Genomic DNA, 18,489 nt, shown 5'->3' on the forward strand with positions numbered 1-18,489 from the left:
ATTTAATCATTAAAATTATTTACTTATGCTTTTGTGAACTAGTCATCCTACTAGTTTGACTTTTTTTCCAGTAACTCAACAAAATTCAGACTCATTTTTTTCCCATTATTTTTGAAGGAATGATTCTGCCATCAGAAATCAATTTGTACATTTCCATCCCTCTCTTATTTCACCATCCAAACAGTTACTAAAAAGAAAGAGGAAACTTCTCAACACAAAGAGGTATTAATGTATTATTAACTATTCCTTTAACTGACTCACAACACAGTCTATTTTTATTTGCCTCTGGGGGAAAAGGAAAAAAGGGGGGAAAAAAGAATACTAGGAGGCTTTGGAACTTTATGTAACATCAATTGAAAGCTTGGTCTCTCACAGCTGGAACAAAACTGACATTTAATGGAGTTAATTTTACTTTCATTTACTCAGTTTCACTTTCAGGTACTTGCTGCCACCCTGACCCTGGAAACTTTCCATGGAGAATGTTTACAAACAGCTGTTAGCTCGTGGTGGGTCAGTTACAGAACCATTTCCCTGCTTTTCCAGAATTCAGAGCTGGGATTTCACTGATTTTGTTTTCATACAGGGGACTGAAGCAGCACCAGAGTTTTCCCACTGTGTGGATAAGGCAGAACTGACTGGGAATTGTCTCCCACATTTCCCTGGCCCTTCAGTGGGGATTCTCCCTGAAAATCATCAGGACAGGACACTTTGGAATAAATAAGATGATAAAGCCAATGCCATTCAAAGTGAGCTATACCAAGGGTAGGACAAACCAGAGCCCTGATCTGAAGGAATGAAATCCATTGGTACCAGCAAAAGCAGTGCAGTTATTTTACCAGTCATTCTGGGATAACTGAGAATCAGATGCAGAATTTTACCTTCCTTCCCCAAAACAGGAAAAGATGGACAAAACAATGGGTAATCATTGCAATTCTATTGGTATATTGTGTCACCTTCAAGAGCCAGCACTGGAGAACTCCACATATGGAACACGTCTTTGTGGAAGTAACAATTCCTCATTTTCCAAAGTTTCTCTGGTGTTTTTAAGCCATCCAGAGACTACAGTTCCCATAAGCCTCCTCTTGAAGGACCCATGGAGGTGAGGAAGGAAAGGGAGAGCATTCCCCTTCTCCTGATTACTTCTTTCTCCCCCTCACAAGAAAAGCAGATCACTCAAAGAAATTTTTGGTATTATTTCAAATAGTCTTAGAACAAAAAAGAACTCTCACTGCATAAACATCAGAGTCTGAGCAGACAGAAAGTTATTACATAATTTTTGTGGAAATGTATTTCTTACCAACCTCTTAGTAAAGAAAAGATGAAACTGTAAACTCAACAAATAATGTATTGTATTCAGTTATAAAGACAAAAGCAGCAGTTCTCTGTAAATAATCCTATTCTACAACAACAGAACTATTTACAGAAGGATTTCTGAAGTTATACAACTCCCATCATATAAAGATATCAGAAAGTTTTGTACTTCAGTGTGGAGAACAGCTTTCCAAATGGCATTCAAAATGACCATGGAAAGATTTAACAGATACCAGGCTGCAATTCTCACTCAAAAACACAAACTGTCACCACAGTTTCAACCTGCAGTCCCACAGCCAAGCTTAAAAACACCTGACATGAACAGGTTTTAAGAGGAATTCCCAAAAGGTAATCTAATTATAGCAACAAAAAGTGCTTTTTTTGGTACTAGCAGGTTTTAGTCTTCAAATCAGCACCCATGTGAGCTCAGATGAAGCTGTGAAGTGCCTGCATGGCAAATAAAGGCTCCGTTTTTGTGTGTTTATTCTTTTCACATACCATCTGAGCAGGTGGTCCAGTTTCAAACATGACTTTAAGACGTGGCACAAGTAAGCAAGTCTGTCCTAATTCAATGTCACTTGAAAAGCTCCGCCAAGGCACAGTTTTTCCCGGACACCAATGGTGTTCTGCTACTTTGTTGAAACTATCAACCAGTTTGCAGAAGGCTCTGTGGCCATCACGTGCTAATGCCGCTCCGCACAACCCCCAGACTTCCAAAGGGGATCCATTCCCGGTGAGTCCCTCGGTGTTTCACACCAGGAAGGGAATCCTGCCCAGAAATCGGCACGGAAAGGGAGAACTCTTGGCTGCTACCAGGTAAAATTATCCTTGTCACTGTCCAGCGGGGGGGAGGGGATGCCAATGACAAATCCTAAATCTACCCAAGTATTGATGCAGGAACTGTAGCACTCGCTGCTCCTGTAACCAACCCTACCTGAGAGCCTGGAAACAATATCAAACTCTTGACCTATTGCACTCCTGGCTTAAGAAAACCTTGCTGGCTCTTCGATTTTGGACAAGATCTACTTGCTTCACCCAAGGAATATTCCAAAGCCATGAATTAAACTCAATAAGCTTCATAAACTTGGATGGAATTTTTAATTCGCAGCAGAAAATGTAAATTTAACACTTCACACACATATTCTACTTCAGACTGCAAATAAAAAGTCTAGTTCTAAATAATTCATGTAAACCCAAAACACGAAGTGTAGCCTACAAAAGTATCTATATATACACATGCCAAATATATATAGATAATAGTTAACAAATACTAGCTCAGAGTTATTTTCAGTGTTATTATTCTAATTCTATAAAGTATAATTAATTTTCCAAAAATATCCAACCTACAGAGGTTGGGGGGAGGGGGGTGTGGAGAAAGAGAGAAACAAGTTTACCAAAACTTTTTAGGGCTACAGACTATTCCAAGGAGGGAAGTTAAATTCTGCTTGGTTACAGGCAGAGAATTAAATACTACCTGAAACTAAATGTTTGCTAATTTATCACTAGATATCATCTACGTGTTCTTCAAATTCACACACCTTTCTTGAGGAAAAGGTAAGGAAATAACAAGAAGATAATAAAAAAAAGTTGTTAACTCGTACAAATCTAGGCCCCCATGAAACTCCATCCACCTCAGTGGCAAAAGTTAACAGCACACTCTCATTCGGATTCAACCAGGATGGTTGTCAAAAACACAACTGTCGATTTATTTTGGAGTCAGTTATTCCGTCTTTGTTGATTTTAAATAACAATAAATGTTTATTTCCCCCGATGGCTGTGGAGTAAGAGGAGAACTAAGTAACAGCAGCAATCTAGAGACGTGATCAAAGAACCCCTACGTGGTCTTTGGACTGGCTAAACCCAAAACTTCAAAGCCGACTGAGATTCAAAACCACGCCAATTTCTAAATTTCGAATTCCAGGACTTTTAAATGCGTTTTGTGACCCGGCGGCGGCGGGAGGGAACTCTGGCCACTCCAGAGGAGCACCAGTGTAGCCGAGAAAAGCTCCAATCCCCCCAGCAACACAAAGCTGAATGCCTAAAAGGCTGCGGCCAGCTACTAAAATATGGAATCAGGGAATCATTAATGATGGAGAAGACCTCCGAGATCATCGAGTCCAACCTTGTCAAGCAGACCATGGCACCCAGAGCCACGTCCAGCCTTTCCTTACAGACCTCCAGGGACGGCGCCTCCACCACCTCCCCGGGGAGTGCCCGTGTGTCCCTGTCTGTCCCTGTGCCCGTGTGTCCCTGCGTGTCCCTGTGCCCATTCCCAACGCTGCTCCCTCCTCCTCCCCACCCCCACCGGAGGGATGACAGGCACCTCGCTCAGGTAACTCCTTCCCCATCTCCCTCCACCTTCCCCACCCGCCCCACCGGCCCCTCACAGGTGCCGGGGCATCCCAATCCTCCCCTACAACAGGTGATGCTCCAAGTCCTGCCGCCCTGCTCGCCGCCAGCCCGGCCCGAGCCCTCGCACCCGCCCACCGCAGGGCGTTGCGCATAACACCGAGAGGCTCCGGGCGAGCTCCCTTCCTCCATCGCCGCTCCCAAGGCCCGGGAAGCCACAGCCGCGCTCCAAGGGGAAAAAGGCCGCGGGCTGCGGAGGGGCGGGCGGGGATGAATCCCGGCCCTGCCGCCGCTCCCGCTCTAAGATGGCAGCGGAGCGCTGCGGCCCCTCCGCCGCGGGCCCGGGCGAGGCGGCCCCGGCTCGTCCCGCGGTGCGGCGTCTCACTCACCCGTGCGGCGGCTTCTCCCGGGGCGAGGCCTCTCCTTCCGCGGGGCGAGCGCCGGGCGCGTCCTCCCGCTCTTCCCCGGGGGCCTCGGCGGCGGCGGCGCCTCCTCCTCCCTCGGGCCGCGGCTGTGCCCGCGGTGGGAAGGGGAGCCCGGGCGGCCCGGCGGCTCCCCGGCCGGGCTCTGGCTGTTCGCTGCCCTCACAAAATGGCGCGCGGTCCAAACCTGCGCAGCGCCCGGCGGCGGCTCGGCCTCGCCTCGGCTCGGCTGCGATCGGCGGCCTGAGCCCCGGCCGGGAGCGCGGGGACAGCGGCGGGGGGAGCGGGAGGAGCGGGAGGAGGAGGAGGAGGAGAAGGAGGAGGAGGAGGGGATGGGGGGAAGCGCAGCGCCGTACCGAGCCCCCGGGAACTCCTCGCTCCCTCCCTCCCTCCCCCGCCTGCCAGCCGCTACCTCCTCCCCCTCCCTCCCTCCCCGCCCGCTCCTCCTTCCCTCCCTCCCTCCCTTCTTCCTCACGAACCGGCTTCGCTTCCCGCACCGCCGCCGCCTCAAGCCCGGCCGCGCGTCCCCGGCGGGACCCTCGCAGCGCACTTTTTTTGCGTCCCTTCTTTTCCTTTTCCTTTAGCGGTGGAGGTCGGAAAAGGGAGAAGAAAAAAAAAACTTTAAGAAAAATAACTCCCGATATCCTGGCGGAAAATGAGCTCTTTGCTCGCGCTTTTTTACTATTATTTTATTTTATTTAAATTTTTAAACATTTTTTCAAATTTAAAAAAAAAAAAACCCAACTGACAAAATGGCGGCGGGGGCGAGCCTGTTGCCGTGGCAACTGTCAATCACCCGCGGCCGGGCGGGAGACGGCGCTGACGTGTGGGGAGGCAAGGGCGGGCCGCGCTCGCCATGGCAACGGCTCCTTCCCCCTCCTTCCCGATCCGTGCCCGCCCGCCCAACGGCGTGTGACGGTGGCGGCGGCGCTGCGGGCCGGGATGGCCCCGGCAGGGCGGGGAAGGGGAGCGGCCGCCATTCCCGGTGATGAGGGGAGACCCGGCGGTGCCGGCCCCGGCCCGGCCCGCAGGGGGCGCCGGGAGCGCGGGGCTGAGGGCTGAGCCCGCCGGCGCTTCCCGCCCGCCGCCTGTGGGGAGGGACGGGGCCGGGCTCGGCCCCCTCGGAAAGCGAGGCGTTCTCGATAAACCATTCAAAAAACGCACTGGAAGTGGCTGCGGTAGGAGTCTCGGGCTCATGAGGGAATGCTCCGCTCTCCTCCCCTCGGAATTGCGTTTTTCTCCACCCGCTTAAAAATATATCACCCCTAAAAATCAGTTGGGAAATGTGGTAAAAGTCACCGGTTTGGGAGCCTCTGTGCTGGGGGAGTCGCAGGATTCTAGAGGGTGTTTTTTTCCCCTCAGAATTGCATGCAGGGGTCTTTGTCGTCCCCTCAGAAAATCAATATATTCCCCAAGACCAAGTTAAGAAATGCACTAAAAGTCACCTGGTGTGGGAGCCTTGAGCTGCTGAGGGAAGGCTTGGAATTCTGAACAGCGTTTTTTCTAATTCTCCTAAGAAAAAAAAAACAAAACATATATTTCCCCAGAAGTGATTTAGGTATGGGAGCCTCAAGCTGCTGAGTCAAAGCTCCTTTCCCCTCAGAATTGTATACAGGGATCCTTCTCATCCCCCTCTGAAAATCAATATATTTCCCCAAATTTTTAAAAAATGCACTAAAAGTGGCTTGGTATGGGAGCCTTGAGGTGCTGAGGGAATCACAGAATAAAAGGCCCTTTTCCCCTGGGAATTGCATCCAGGAGGCTTCCTCATCTTCCTCAAAAAATCAATATATTTCCCAAAAAATGAGTTAAAAGATGCACTACAAGTAGCCCAGTGTGGGAGCCTTGAGCTGCTGACAAAAGGAAGGCTCCTTTCCCCTCAGAAATGCTGTATTGGTGCTTCCAGCCTAAATCTGTGACAGGGTTTTTAATGTTTATTTGGTTTTTTGGGGGTTTTTTAATTTCTGGAATGCCCACAAATATCAAAAAGTAGAGTCTGGCCTTTATCTAATACTTTAATTCTGACATGTGATACTTTAATCTAGTCATTTCAGTTCCCAGCCAGCCTCCTTGGAGAAATTAGGACATGTTACTTGTTCCATTTGCTTTTTCTTCTGTTTTATTTATTTATTTTTTTAATCTTGGCTTAAAAGGTAGAAATAAGCAGTCAGTGATTGGCAGATGGTTGCAGCCACAGCCAAAGCCCCCCAAATAATTGAAGAGTTGAGAATTTCACTTAAATTGTGTGATCACAGAATCCCAAACAGAGCTGGGGTGGAAAGGAAATAAAAGTCAGTGCCATCCCAGCCATGGCATGGGAACACCTCCCACTGTCCCAGGCTGCTCCAACCCCAGTGTCCAACCTGGAACTGAACATTCCAGGGATCCAGGGGCAGCCACAGCTGCTCTGGGAATTCTGTGCCAGGGCCTACCCACCCTCCCAGGAAGGATTTCTCCCTAATATCCCATCTAAACCTCTTTTTTTTCAGCTTAAGGCCATTCCTGTTTGTTTTGTCTCCATAGTCCCTTGTGAAAAGTCCCTCTGCAGACACAGGGAAGAGCAGGGGAATCATGGCACCACCCCAGGAGTGACAGTGAGGTGTTAGGTGAGTTGAAATTATCTATGGAAGCCATGGGAGGTACTTGGGAGAACCAAGATTTAAGTGGTCCTTTCTTATTCCCCTTGGTTCTGGAAAGATTTGAGGTCACTTGGAAGTGCTTTTGACTCTGAGAGTGGCCAGAATGTGGGATGTGGAAAGCAACACCTGAGGGAGCTGGGAAGGGGCTCAGGCTGGAGAAAAGGAGGCTCAGGGGGGACCTTGTGGCTCTGCACAACTCCCTGACAGGAGGGGCAGGGAAAGGAGGAGAGGAAATGGCCTCAAATGGCAGCAGGGCAGGCTCAGGGTGGAGATTGGGAAAGAAAATGTCCCTGGCAGAGTGGTCAGGATTGGGATGAGCTGCCCAGGGAGGTTTGCAGTCACTGTCTGGGGGAGTGCTCAGGACAGGCTGGATGTGGCCTTGGGGACAGGCTTGGGGTGATGCTGGTGGCACTGGATGGTCCTGGAGGGCTCTTCCAACATGGACAATTCCAAGCTATCCAAGACCAACCTCTGCCCAATCTCTCAGTCAGGAAGGACAGCTCCACTCTCAGAGAGAAGCAGGGAGAGGGTGTCCCCTGAGGATTTTTTTCCCTCAAAAATCTCTTTCTGGTCTGTGTGAGTGCAGTGACAGAATAGTTTCTCTGTTGTTCAGTGCAGGTAACTACAAAACTGACAGAAATTTGTTACACTGTTCACTGCACTACTGGGTAACTTCTGGGGGTCTGGGGTTTTTGTCAGGTTTTGAAGGTTTTTTTGCAAACCCTTAAAAATATTAGAGTTTTCAAGAGTTTGTGCATTTGCTCAGTCATCCTCTACTTTTATTTTGCTGGCTGTACCCAAGCTCTGGCTCCTTGGGCAGAGATAAACTGTCCTTTAAATGGTGATGGCATCTTGTTAAAATGCTATTTTCCAGCACAAACAACTAGATATTTTTGTTAATTTTATTTGGATAATGAATAACCTGCATGGTTCTTCCCTTGTAGAAAAATGTTCTCTTCAATATCCATTTCATTAAAAAGCAAGGGGAGGTTCAGGTTGGACATCAGGAGGAATTTTTTCATGGAAAGGGTTGTCAGGAACTGAAATTGTGTTCATTGTTGAAGGTTTAGGGCTCAGGTTAGGAATCCTCCAGGCTGGGATTCCACCAGAATCCAGCCTCACCTGGAAACTTTGCACACGAGTTGTGATTTGGATGAAGGGAATCCAAGTTCTTGCTTATCAAAAATTATCAAATCTTACTCTTTCTTTATTTTCTTTAGGGAGAAAGGGATTGCCAAGACAAGAAAGACTGACAGACAGTCCTTTTTTTTAACTCCCCACCACAAACCACCTGTAGTAGGTTTGCAGTACTTGAAAACAGGAGTTTGTGTACATTCTATATACGAATTAGTGGGTAGATTTGTAAGAAATATTTGAGTTTCTCTTCCTAAGAGACCATCCCTCAGAAAGCAGAATATTTGGGGCCAAAAGAACTAATAATAAGCAGAAAACTTGAGAAAAAATAAGAAAAGAGCACATAAAAAATGAAAAGGAAAGAGAATGGAGAAATGAGCTCTAAGAGATAAAATAATGCCCAGCAGTCTAGAGAAATGGAACAGATGTAAAAAAAGCAACAAAACAGCTGAAAAAGGGAAAAAATGGGACATAATCCCATAATCACCCTACACTACCATAGAATCATAGTTTAGGTCAGAAGGGGTAGTGCCACCCCTGCCATGGGCAGGGACACCTTCCACTGTCCCAGGGTCCTCAGCCTGGAGAAAAGAAAGTTGTGTGGAGACCTCACAGCACCTTCCATTGTATGAAGGGGCTGCAGAGAAGTTGGAGAGGGACAATTCATCAGGAACTGGAGTGACTTCAAACTGAAACAGGAGGATTTAAGTTAGAAATTCAAGTTTTCTGTGATATGAAGAAGGTGGGCAGGGCCTGGCACAGGTGCCCACAGCAGCTGTGGCTGCCCCTGGATCCCTGGCAGTGCCCAAGGCCAGGTTGGACACTGGGGCTTGGAGCAGCCTGGGACACTGGAAGGTGCCACTGGGTGGTTTTTAATGTCCCTTCTCACCCAAACCATGATTCTGTGGTAGTGGACTGTGATTATGGGTAATATGTCACACTTTTTCCTCTTCAGCCTTCCTACACAGAGTAGAGGGGCCCCTTTGCCTCAGCACTGTGTGCTCTGGAAGGCTCATTCCCTGATCCAACCTGCTCTTGTGGCCCTGCAGTTTTCCTTCTGGAGCATTTCTATTTCTGCCTGAACTCTAGGCTTCCTTCACAGCACCCATGGGCACCCTGACTTTTCCAGGGCTCAACATTTGTACTTTGGGTACAAGTTTTGATGTAGATGCTGTGTTGGACCAGCAGCAATTCCAATAATCCTCTGTATCCTGCTGCAAGAGGGCCTTTCTTAGGTCACCAGACCCAAGCTGGAAGCTCTTCAGGAAGAATTCCATCATCAAACAGAAAGAAAGATTCTGCTGTTGTAATTCTCCACCAAAGGCACCACACAGCTCAATTCCTTTAGTGCTGGGCCCCAACTCCAAGTGAAGTCCCAGCAGAAATTCTCCTCCATGAGTTACATCACCAACACTTCCCAGAGCACCACAGCAGCTCCCAGACAGCCTCAGTTCAAAATGAAACCATCATCTGGAGGGAGCAGCTTGTGTTTCGCCTGTCAAAAAGGTGCTGCTAAGTAACTAATGTGGTCCAGCTCTTTTTAGGCCAGAGGGGTTGCCATGGTAACCCATTGGGATGGAGATAGATCAGCTTTTGAGTCATCATCAGAGCCCACTTCGATAGTACCAGCTCTGGATTGGCAGCCAGAGCTGCACTGTGTGTAGGCTGGCACGCCTCTGGACCAGCAGGTCCTGGAACTGCTGCTGGATGAGGCTTGTTCCCAAAAAAAAAAACAAAACCAAAAGTGCATCTCCCTAAGTTCTCCCTGATACTCTCTGCAACTCTGTTCCTTGGTTTCACACTCATGGTGAAGATCACGTTCCTGAGTATGAAAAGTTTCTTTTTCAGTTTAAAACATCAGGCAGGAATTTCTGGACATCAGGAGGAATTTTTTTTTCATGGAAATGGTTGTTAAGTATTGGCAGGGGCTGCCCAGGGAGGTTTGCAGTGCCTGTCCCTGGAGGTGTCACCTGGAGGTGGCACTCACAGCTCTGGGGACAAGGTGGGCATCAGGCACAGCTGGGACTTGATGAGCTTGGAGATCTTTTCCAACCTCAGTGACTCTGTGAAAATCCTTCCCCAAAACTATGGAATTTTCTGAGGAAGAAGTCTCCAGGAAAAAGGCTGTGTTAGTTATCCTAGGGAAAATGAATACTTGGAAGTTGTATCCCAGAAGTCTTTCTGAGACCACTTTCCATGATAAATACATTTGAGGAAGTGCAGAACAGAAATCAGGCATTCTGAAGAATTGTGATTCTTTAAAACTTTTGCAAATCAAGTGCTACAATGTCAAGTATTTCCCATCTAAGAACTTCTTTACACCCTCAATTTCCAACTTTTAGATGAATCTGGCTTCCTTGCATTAAAAAATATCAAAAACAAACAGGTTAATTTAATCACAAAGTTCCCCTCACATCCCAAAGGACCAGTACAATCCATGTCTCTAAAAATCTTTGCTTCTGCTGACTGTAACAACATTGGATCTACACCTGTTCAATGCCCAGCTTTTGCTTCTCTTTGGAATTCCTGGAAGAGTCAAAAACTGTCCTCAGTTCCATTAAAATCAGCTCCTTCACTGGCCCCTCCCCTTCTCAATACCAATTCCCTTCTCTCTTGTGCAGCAGGATTGGAGTCTTTGCTGGCCAAAATGAAAACTTGGTTCTTGTGTCAGGAGAAAGCTCCTTCTGCAGCTTCCACAGGGATTTTGTTCTTGAAATTCCAGACCTTGATATTTGTGGTACCCTGACATAAATCCATGCAAAAAAAGTTCTTAGAAGTGTGTTCTGCTTGGTGTCCACTTGATCAACCTCCTGCTAGCTAAGAAAAAGAAATTCTGATTAATTTTAATTTTTTTTTTTTTCTAAAATTGTCACTTATGGAGCTTCATTAGGCTAAGAAGTCATTATTCAGTAGAAGAAGCAGTAGAAGCAGGAATGCTTTGTTGTCTGTTCATTTTTCCTTCCCAGACCCTCCATCCCATCTCAGTTCAGAAGAAAGATGGAGAGAGACTTTTTACAAGAGCATGGAGTGATGGGGCAAGGAGGAATTTGCCTTAATCTGAAAAAGAATAAATTTAAATTAGAGATTACAACAAAGTTCTTTACTATGAGGGTTGTGAGGACCTGGCACAGGTTGCCCGGAGGAGTCCAGTGCTCAGTCACTGCACAGGAAAGTTCTTCCTGATGTTCAGGTTCAGCTTTTCCCAAAGTGAGAGGTGGTTTAGTGATTAGCCAGGATCAATCCTCCACACAGCCACCAGCTTCCAGAATTTCTCTGAATCTCTTTATTCACCCCCTCTGCCCAAGGTAGGGCTGTCAGAGGTGGCTGAACACTCACTGTGAGGAATAAAAAACCATTGCAAGAGCTGAGGGTCTAATCAATGATGCACTCTGAATTATTAACCCAGAATAAAGAGTTTGTGTTTTGTGCTGTGCACATAAACCAGAGGAGCTGTGTGTACCTCAGCTCCCTCTGAGGTGCATTTCAGCCCCAGCTCCCTGTGTGTCCCCACTGCCAGGCCCTGGAGCTGTTCTGAGGCATCACTAATTTAGGCTAATTGCTCTGTGGGCCAGCACTCCTCTTTTGTAGGGCACTGTTTTTGGGGCCTGCATTTCCCCTCTGTGAGCTATTCCAGGGAGCTGGCAAGGCAAGCTCAGTGCTGACCTTCTGCTGAGATCTCTGCTGAAATTCCAGAGGGACCAGCTGGGCCTGCAGGGCCCAGTCCTGCCAGGATGGAGCTCCCAAAATAACTGCAGGGCAGGGCTGTGCTCCCAGGGCAGGGATGTCCCTGCAGCATTCCCAGGGCAGCTTCTCCAGGCTGCCTGAAACCCTGGAGGGGGCACAACCCCACTGTGGGCACCAATCTGAAACTGCTCACACTTCTCCATCCCCATCCTTTTAAAGAAGCTTCAGAGTTCCCTATTCCTTACTGTCACTGTCTGACTCCCAGCTGGAGAACTGAGTTAAAAAACAACCATGGAGAAATCCTGCTTTCAGGTCTCAGGACATCAGAAAACTTTGCAAAGGGTCCCAGAAACAAATCTGGGCTAGAATCACATGATCTGCTTTGGGTTGGAAGAGACCAAAAAGAACTGACAGGACCCAGGGAATGGTTTCAAAGTGACACAAAGCAGGATTATGGGATATCAGGAACGATTGATGAGGGTGGCCAGGCCCTGGCACAGGTGCCCAGAGCAGCTGTGGCTGCCCCTGGATCTCTGGCAGTGACCAAGGCCAGGTTGGACACTGGGGCTGGAGCACCTGGGACACTGGGAGGTGTCTCTGCCATGGCAAGGGTGGCACTTGGATGGTTTTTAATGTCCCTTCCAACCCAAACCATTCTGGGATCTATGATACTCTGATATAAGGAACATTAAAAACTGGGTTTAAACTGGGCACAATTGGCAGGCATTGGTAGCACAATGGAAGATGAGCTGTGTTGCTTGTTGAAGTGGTATTTCATAAACATTTAAATTGTTTCCCCAGAAATCTGTCAGGTTTGAAGTTGTCCAGTGGCCTTGATAAGGTTGGCAAATCTATGGAGATGGAAAAGATTTCACTGAGCAGCTGCTGCACAAGAAACTCTCTGAGGCAGGGGCTGCACCAAACCACTTCTGTGCTCTGTGCTAACAGCATTGCCCATAAACCCTTTCCTTTCTGACAATGAAATTACCATAACTCCAGGTATGTGATATTTGTGTGTGCAGATCCCATCAGGTTGATGAACACAATTGAACTTGATGATGGTTTTAGATCTCTTACCACTAAAATATCCCCTGCTGAGCACTCACATCCTGGAGCAGGACACACAACACTTGTGCTCCCAGCACAGAAAGTTTCTCTCTTGGTTTATAAAATCCAGTTATGAAAAACAAATGCTGAAAAATAACCTCAATCCCATTGTTTTTCCCTCCTCCAAACTATATCTTTTCACAATAAAACTCCACTGAATTTTGATATATTGACAGAGCAGTTTTTGAAAGGGATTGCCTCAAATAGGTGAAACTGGACTGAACCCAAATTTAAAGCAGAACATAAAGACTTCCAGTTAAAAATTAAAACAAATCTAATTGAAAAGCATTAAGAAAATTCCAAGTAGCCAAATGCACCTGTAGTAGTACAAACATTTTAAAAAATCAATGTAATGTAACCTACTCTGGATATTTATTTTATTTATTCTGTTGGAATAAACCCCAGTCCATTCTAGGGTATGAGTACCAAATGTAAATCTCATATTTGACATAAAAGACTGAATTAGAATTTTTTAAGAATTCTATTAATTAAATACTAATTAATGCCATTTATATACATTTTTAAAATGCTCAAATTTACACAGGAACTTTATATCTGAGATGAACAGAACAGAGAGGGGGTTTTCCAACATGAAACATCAGGAACAGAACACTTCCTGACCTTATTTTGGGGGTTTTAGGATAATTTAGGTTTTTGTGTGTGTCCAGAACATTCAGGCTGAGACAAACATTCAACTGATCCTTGTTTGTTTGTTTTCCATTGTTTGCAGGTTTGCCAAGCTTTAACTGCTTGGAAGAAGTTTTCTGTCCTGGGTGTTGCTTCAGGCTGATTTTTTTATTCTTTAAACCTCCCCTATCTTTTTTTTTTTATTATTTTTTACTTCTGTTTTAAGTGGAAGGAACAAGGAGGATCTGGGGGGTTTCTTTGAAGGGTAATATTTTGGTCAGGGAAATTTATAAGCAACTTCAAGTTTCAAAGGCTGAAAACAGCAGCAAAAAATATTTCTTGCTTAGATTGTCACAAAAAAGAACTTTTTGTTGTCTTTTTTATGTTGCTTTTCAAAGCAGTGAAATTGATATGTAATAAATTATAGTAAATATGCCAACTCTGTGGTATTAATTTTTACCTAAATTCCAGATTCTGAACATCACCTTCTTAGCTAAAGGGACAAAACCACAAGGTTTTTACAGGCATTGTGGATCTGTTCCACAGGGGAAAAATTCCTTAAAAGTTAATTCTGAAGTGGGAAACTTTTCCAAGCTTTTTGTTCATTTTCCCAAGTGTCATAATCCCAAACCCAGGGCTCTCTGCAGCAGCTTCCAGTTGTGCTTGAGGGCCATGGCTAAGGGTGTAAGGGAATGCTGGGAGAGAGGAGTTTTCTCCAAAATTGTTTTTCAGAATTGGCATGTGGAGATCACAGGATCACAGAAATACAGAAATCACAGAATCCCAGACTGGTTTGGGTTGGAAGGGGCCTCAAAGCTCATCCCTGCCATGGGGACACCTCCCACTGTCCCAGGCTGCTCCAGCCCCAATGTCCAACCTGGAACTGAACATTCCAGGGATCCAGGGGCAGCCACAGCTGCTCTGGGAATTCCATCCCAGCCCCTCCCAGGGAACAATTTCTGCCCAATATCCCATCCATCCCTGCCCTCCTTCATCTTTAAACCATTCCCTGTGTCCTGTCCTTCCATCCCTTGGGAATTGTCTCTTTCTGTGTTTCCTGTCAGCTCCTTCAGGCCCTTTTTAAGGTGTTTGGAAAAGAGCTGCACACACTGCTCAGTCTACAGAGAACTATGGATTTACACCAGGGCAAGTGTGCTACAGTGTTCTGTGGTTTGTTCTTTAGTTTGTGCTCTTAATAATTCCAAATATTTAATTTGTTTCTCTCAGTAAAAGAGAACATTGTGCCGATATTTTCATAGAAATATTAATCAGAACCCAAAGATCTCATTTGTGAGTGAGAAAACAATTTACAGCCCATCCCTATGTACACAGAATTTCCCCCATGTGTCTTACTTTACCACATCAGATTTTCTCTGCCATTTTATTATCCAGTCACTGAGTCTTGTAAGGTCTTTATTCAGTTCTCCAGGCAGCCCTTTAACTGCACCTCAGTTTGTCCTCTACCTTTCCTTTACCTGAATACCTCAGTACCTGCAGCAGTCTGTGGTGTCTCTCTGCTCAGCCCCTCTCCAGATCACTGAGGAATACATGAAGCAGCACCAGTCACAGCACAGCTCCCTGCAGACTCCTCCTGTGATCTCCCCTGCTCTGAAAACTGACCTTTTACTTCTGTTTTATTTCTCTTTCCTCTCATCCTGCCAGGTTTTGATCCATTCTTCTCTCACTTCTTTTGCATAAAGGTTTGTTTAAAATTATTTTCCACATGATGCTTTGTCTGGGAAGCCCATTGGCCCTGGAAATCCTGGGAGCACTTAAACATGGATCTTGTTTGCCTTCCTCACCTGCTTAGTGGGGAACACACTGCAGGCAATTCTTGGACAACATGGATTTGGGACAACATGGATTTGGGACAGCACAGATTTCACCTCGAGGGCTGTGTCCAGCTGTGGCTCCTGCAGGAGAGCCCTGGAGGGGCTGGAGGTGTCCAGGGCAGGGCCAGAGCTGGGGAAGGGGCTGAGGGAGCTGGGAAGGGGCTCAGGCTGGAGAAAAGGAGGCTCAGGGGGGACCTTGTGGCTCTGCACAACTCCCTGACAGGAGGGGCAGGGAGGGGGGTCGGGCTCTGCTCCAGGAACAGGGACAGGAGGAGAGGGAATGGCCTCAGGCTGGGCAGGGCAGGCTCAGGGTGACAGCAGCAGGAATTTCCCCATGGAAAGGGAGCTCAGGGGTTGGAACTGCCCAGGGAGGTTTGCAGTGCCCATCCCTGCAGGTGGCACCTGGAGGTGGCTCTCAGGGTGACAAGGTGGGGCTCCATGGGCTGGGAGGGCTTTGCCAGCCTCAGGGATTTGGGATTCTGTGCAACTGTTGCACTGGGACTCGGAGGCAAGAAGAGGAATTTTATTTTCTCTGTGATTTTGCTTTCTCTGATTGCTCCTTTAACACCTTGATGGTCTTTGGGCCCTGCCCACTGTGTTCCTGATGTGACAGAAAGGATTTGGGTTTGTGAGTCATTCCAGAAATCACAGAACCATGGAGTGGTTTGGGTTGGAAAGGACCTCAAATCCCATCCAGGCCACCCCTGCCATGGGCAGGGACACCTTCCACTGTCCCAGGCTGCTCCAAGCCCCATCCAGCCCTCTAGGAAAGTTAAAAAGAATTTCCACACTGTCCTTTAGTCCAGTCTAAAATACTGAAAATACATCATTAAAAACATTATATCATTCAACATTTTTGTTTGGTGTCTCCTATCTATAATGTACCAATGGAAAAATCTATTGAAGGAGCTGAGTTACATTGTTTTCCTCCTATTTGACAAGAAAAAAAATTAAAAATCTGTGTTCACTGCCTCTGCAAGCTGCCATCACCTGAGCAGTCAGGGTGGAAGTACCCTGCCAAAATGTAAACAGCTGAGGGTGTGGAGATCTCACACTGGTACATTTTTTTTCCCCTGGTCCCAAATCAGTATTTTAAAAAATTAAATTAAAAAGTTCTGTTCCATTCCAATCTGCTTTGAGGTCACTACAAAACTTTGCTTCCACATAAATGGAATGTGGGCACCACATTTTTGTTTAATACAGCTCTCAATGTTTTCAATATCTGGATAAATCCCAAATTGTTTTTTCAAGGTCTATCAGCACTCCAAGAGTCAGTCAGTTTTACACATTAACTTTTCATTATTATTTTAACATTATTTGAAAATACTTTTAACAAAACAGCCCCCCCTTTTTTTTTTTTTTAAACACCACCTACTGTAATTCAGTGCTGCTGGCAAAATATACAAGTTTTGGCTGGAATGTGCATTTATTTTGTATTTATTTGTGTTTTTATTCTCCATACTTGTATCCTGCCATAGGTTATCTGCCAAATTCCCAAACAGTTTCTCCATATCCATCAGTTCTCACACACAAGCCTGTAAAATTCACTATGTGTACATTCCCTCTATGTGGTGCAGAGATTTTAATTTCTTTTTTGTTATCTTCTTCCTTTCAGGAACTTGTGTGGCACAGTGCTGGGATTTGCTGATTTCTCCACCAAAAAGAATGGATTTCAATTTACTTCCTGTTATTCAGGGCATCACTTCTTTCTCCTCTTCCCTCCTTGGTGTTAAAGAACAGCCTTTCCCACCCAGGTGCTCTAAAAAATAAATTGTCAAATATGCTTATGGAAACCATGGAATGATCCCAAAATTGTCCAACACATGAACAAGATTTGAAATTTTCATCTCTGACTCCTCAAAGTGTAGATTTTGTCATGACTTTGTATAAACTGTAGAACTTCTCCCACTGAATTCCTTAAGTCAAATCCCATCCAATCAAAATCATTCTGTGTCCTCCAAACAAAGATTTCAAAACTAATAAATAAAACCCAAAAAACAGAAAAAAAAAAGTTTGGGTAACCCCAGCTTCCCTATGGTTATTCCAAATGAGGAATGCTGTTATTCTAAACCAATCAATCCATAAATTTTAGCTCTGGGTTGAGGCAAATATAGAAATTGAATTATTTTAAACAATTTAACTCTATTTGTTAAAGGATGTCCCAGAAATAATCAGGTAGAAAAGTGGAAGGAGGCTGGAACTGGATGATCTTTAAAGTCCCTTCCAACTCAAACCATTCCATTAGGATTCTATGATAATCAGGAATAAAAACAAATGTATGGATCATTCTAAGTTCATACAGTTTTCCCCTTTGCTTTCAGTTTAGGTTCATTTGTTACTGGAGTTCTTCTATTCAGTTCTGGCTCAGCAAAACTGGAAAACAATAAATAAAGATCTTAGTCAAGTTTGGATCTGGTGGATTCCACAAGTGGAATTACATCCAAAATAGATTTGGGCAAAATCTGTACCCTGCTAGATAGTTCTTTGTGATAACTCAGGAATAATCAGAATATATTTATTTAATCTTGTCCTTGCAGCTGAACACAGCAATGCATGAACCAACAACAATAACAATTATAGAAATGAAGTGATTAAGAGCTGTCCCACTGCAGCAGCTGCCACATTTCTACATGAATGCAGAGCTCCTCAATCCCAGGATCCCAGAATGGGTTGGGCTGGAAGGGACCTGAAAGCCCATCCATGGCAGGGACACCTCCCACTGTCCCAGGTGCTCCAGCCCCAGTGTCCAACCTGGAACTGAACATTCCAGGGATCCAGGGGCAGCACAGCTGCTCTGGCAATTCCATCCCAGGGAACAATTCCTAATTCCCAATATCCCCTCCAGCCCTTCCCTCTGTCAATTTAAAACCATCTCTCTTGTCCTTATGAAAATTCCCTCTCCATTAACAGGATTTCTTTTGGTTGATCCAAATTATAAATTTACAGGATATCCACCTCCCACTGAAGTATTTTGGAAGATTTCAGTAAAATCAGTGAAATAGTTTGAGCATCAGAGCAAGGCTGGAGTTTTTGGCACTGAGCCCTCTCATTGTCAGGAGCCTGCTGCCTTCGTCCACTTGGAAAATCTTCCCCAAATTTGGGCACATGGTGAGACTGACAATTTTAGGCTTCATTTGGGAATGGGAATTCCTTCAGAAAACCAAAACTAAAGGGAAAAGAGGCTCCTCACTGGAATACTGCTGCCCACAGCCTGAAGGTGGGAAGGAAATTCACCTGTCATTACATCTGGGCTGACAGTGCTTACCTGTCCCACATGGGGATATTTCTCTCCTTGAGCTAGTTGTCTTATTCCTCCTGCTTTCTGGGTGGAGGTTTTATGTTTGTTTGTTTGTGGGTTGTTTTTGTTTTGCTTTTTTGGGTTTT

General features: G+C 45.7%; 1 protein-coding gene and 1 long non-coding RNA gene across 4 annotated transcripts in view; one reads left to right on the forward strand and one right to left on the reverse strand.

Moving 5' to 3' along the window:
• Positions 1 to 4,414, reverse strand: part of DYRK1A (dual specificity tyrosine phosphorylation regulated kinase 1A) — a 69,558-nt gene extending 65,144 nt beyond the window's left edge. The window contains exon 1 of the mRNA XM_056510678.1: positions 4,050 to 4,414. The gene's annotated coding sequence lies outside the window, so the exon portion shown is untranslated. The remainder of the gene's footprint in view (positions 1 to 4,049) is intronic.
• A 109-nt stretch (positions 4,415 to 4,523) lies between these two features.
• LOC130263804 (uncharacterized) lies at positions 4,524 to 17,377 on the forward strand. 3 transcript variants are annotated; one of them, XR_008842395.1, is made up of 4 exons: positions 4,524 to 5,260; positions 6,572 to 6,688; positions 12,341 to 12,538; positions 16,721 to 17,377. It is a non-coding gene; the product is annotated as an uncharacterized LOC130263804 (long non-coding RNA). The 3 variants fall into 3 exon arrangements; XR_008842405.1 differs by lacking the exon at positions 16,721 to 17,377 and adding an exon at positions 13,377 to 13,710 and having other exon boundaries at positions 6,606 to 6,688; XR_008842397.1 differs by having other exon boundaries at positions 4,539 to 5,260; positions 6,606 to 6,688.
• Positions 17,378 to 18,489: the final 1,112 nt, after the last annotated feature.

This window comes from Oenanthe melanoleuca, chromosome 1 (genome assembly GCF_029582105.1).
Source record: "Oenanthe melanoleuca isolate GR-GAL-2019-014 chromosome 1, OMel1.0, whole genome shotgun sequence".
Taxonomy (NCBI): Eukaryota; Metazoa; Chordata; class Aves; order Passeriformes; family Muscicapidae; genus Oenanthe; species Oenanthe melanoleuca.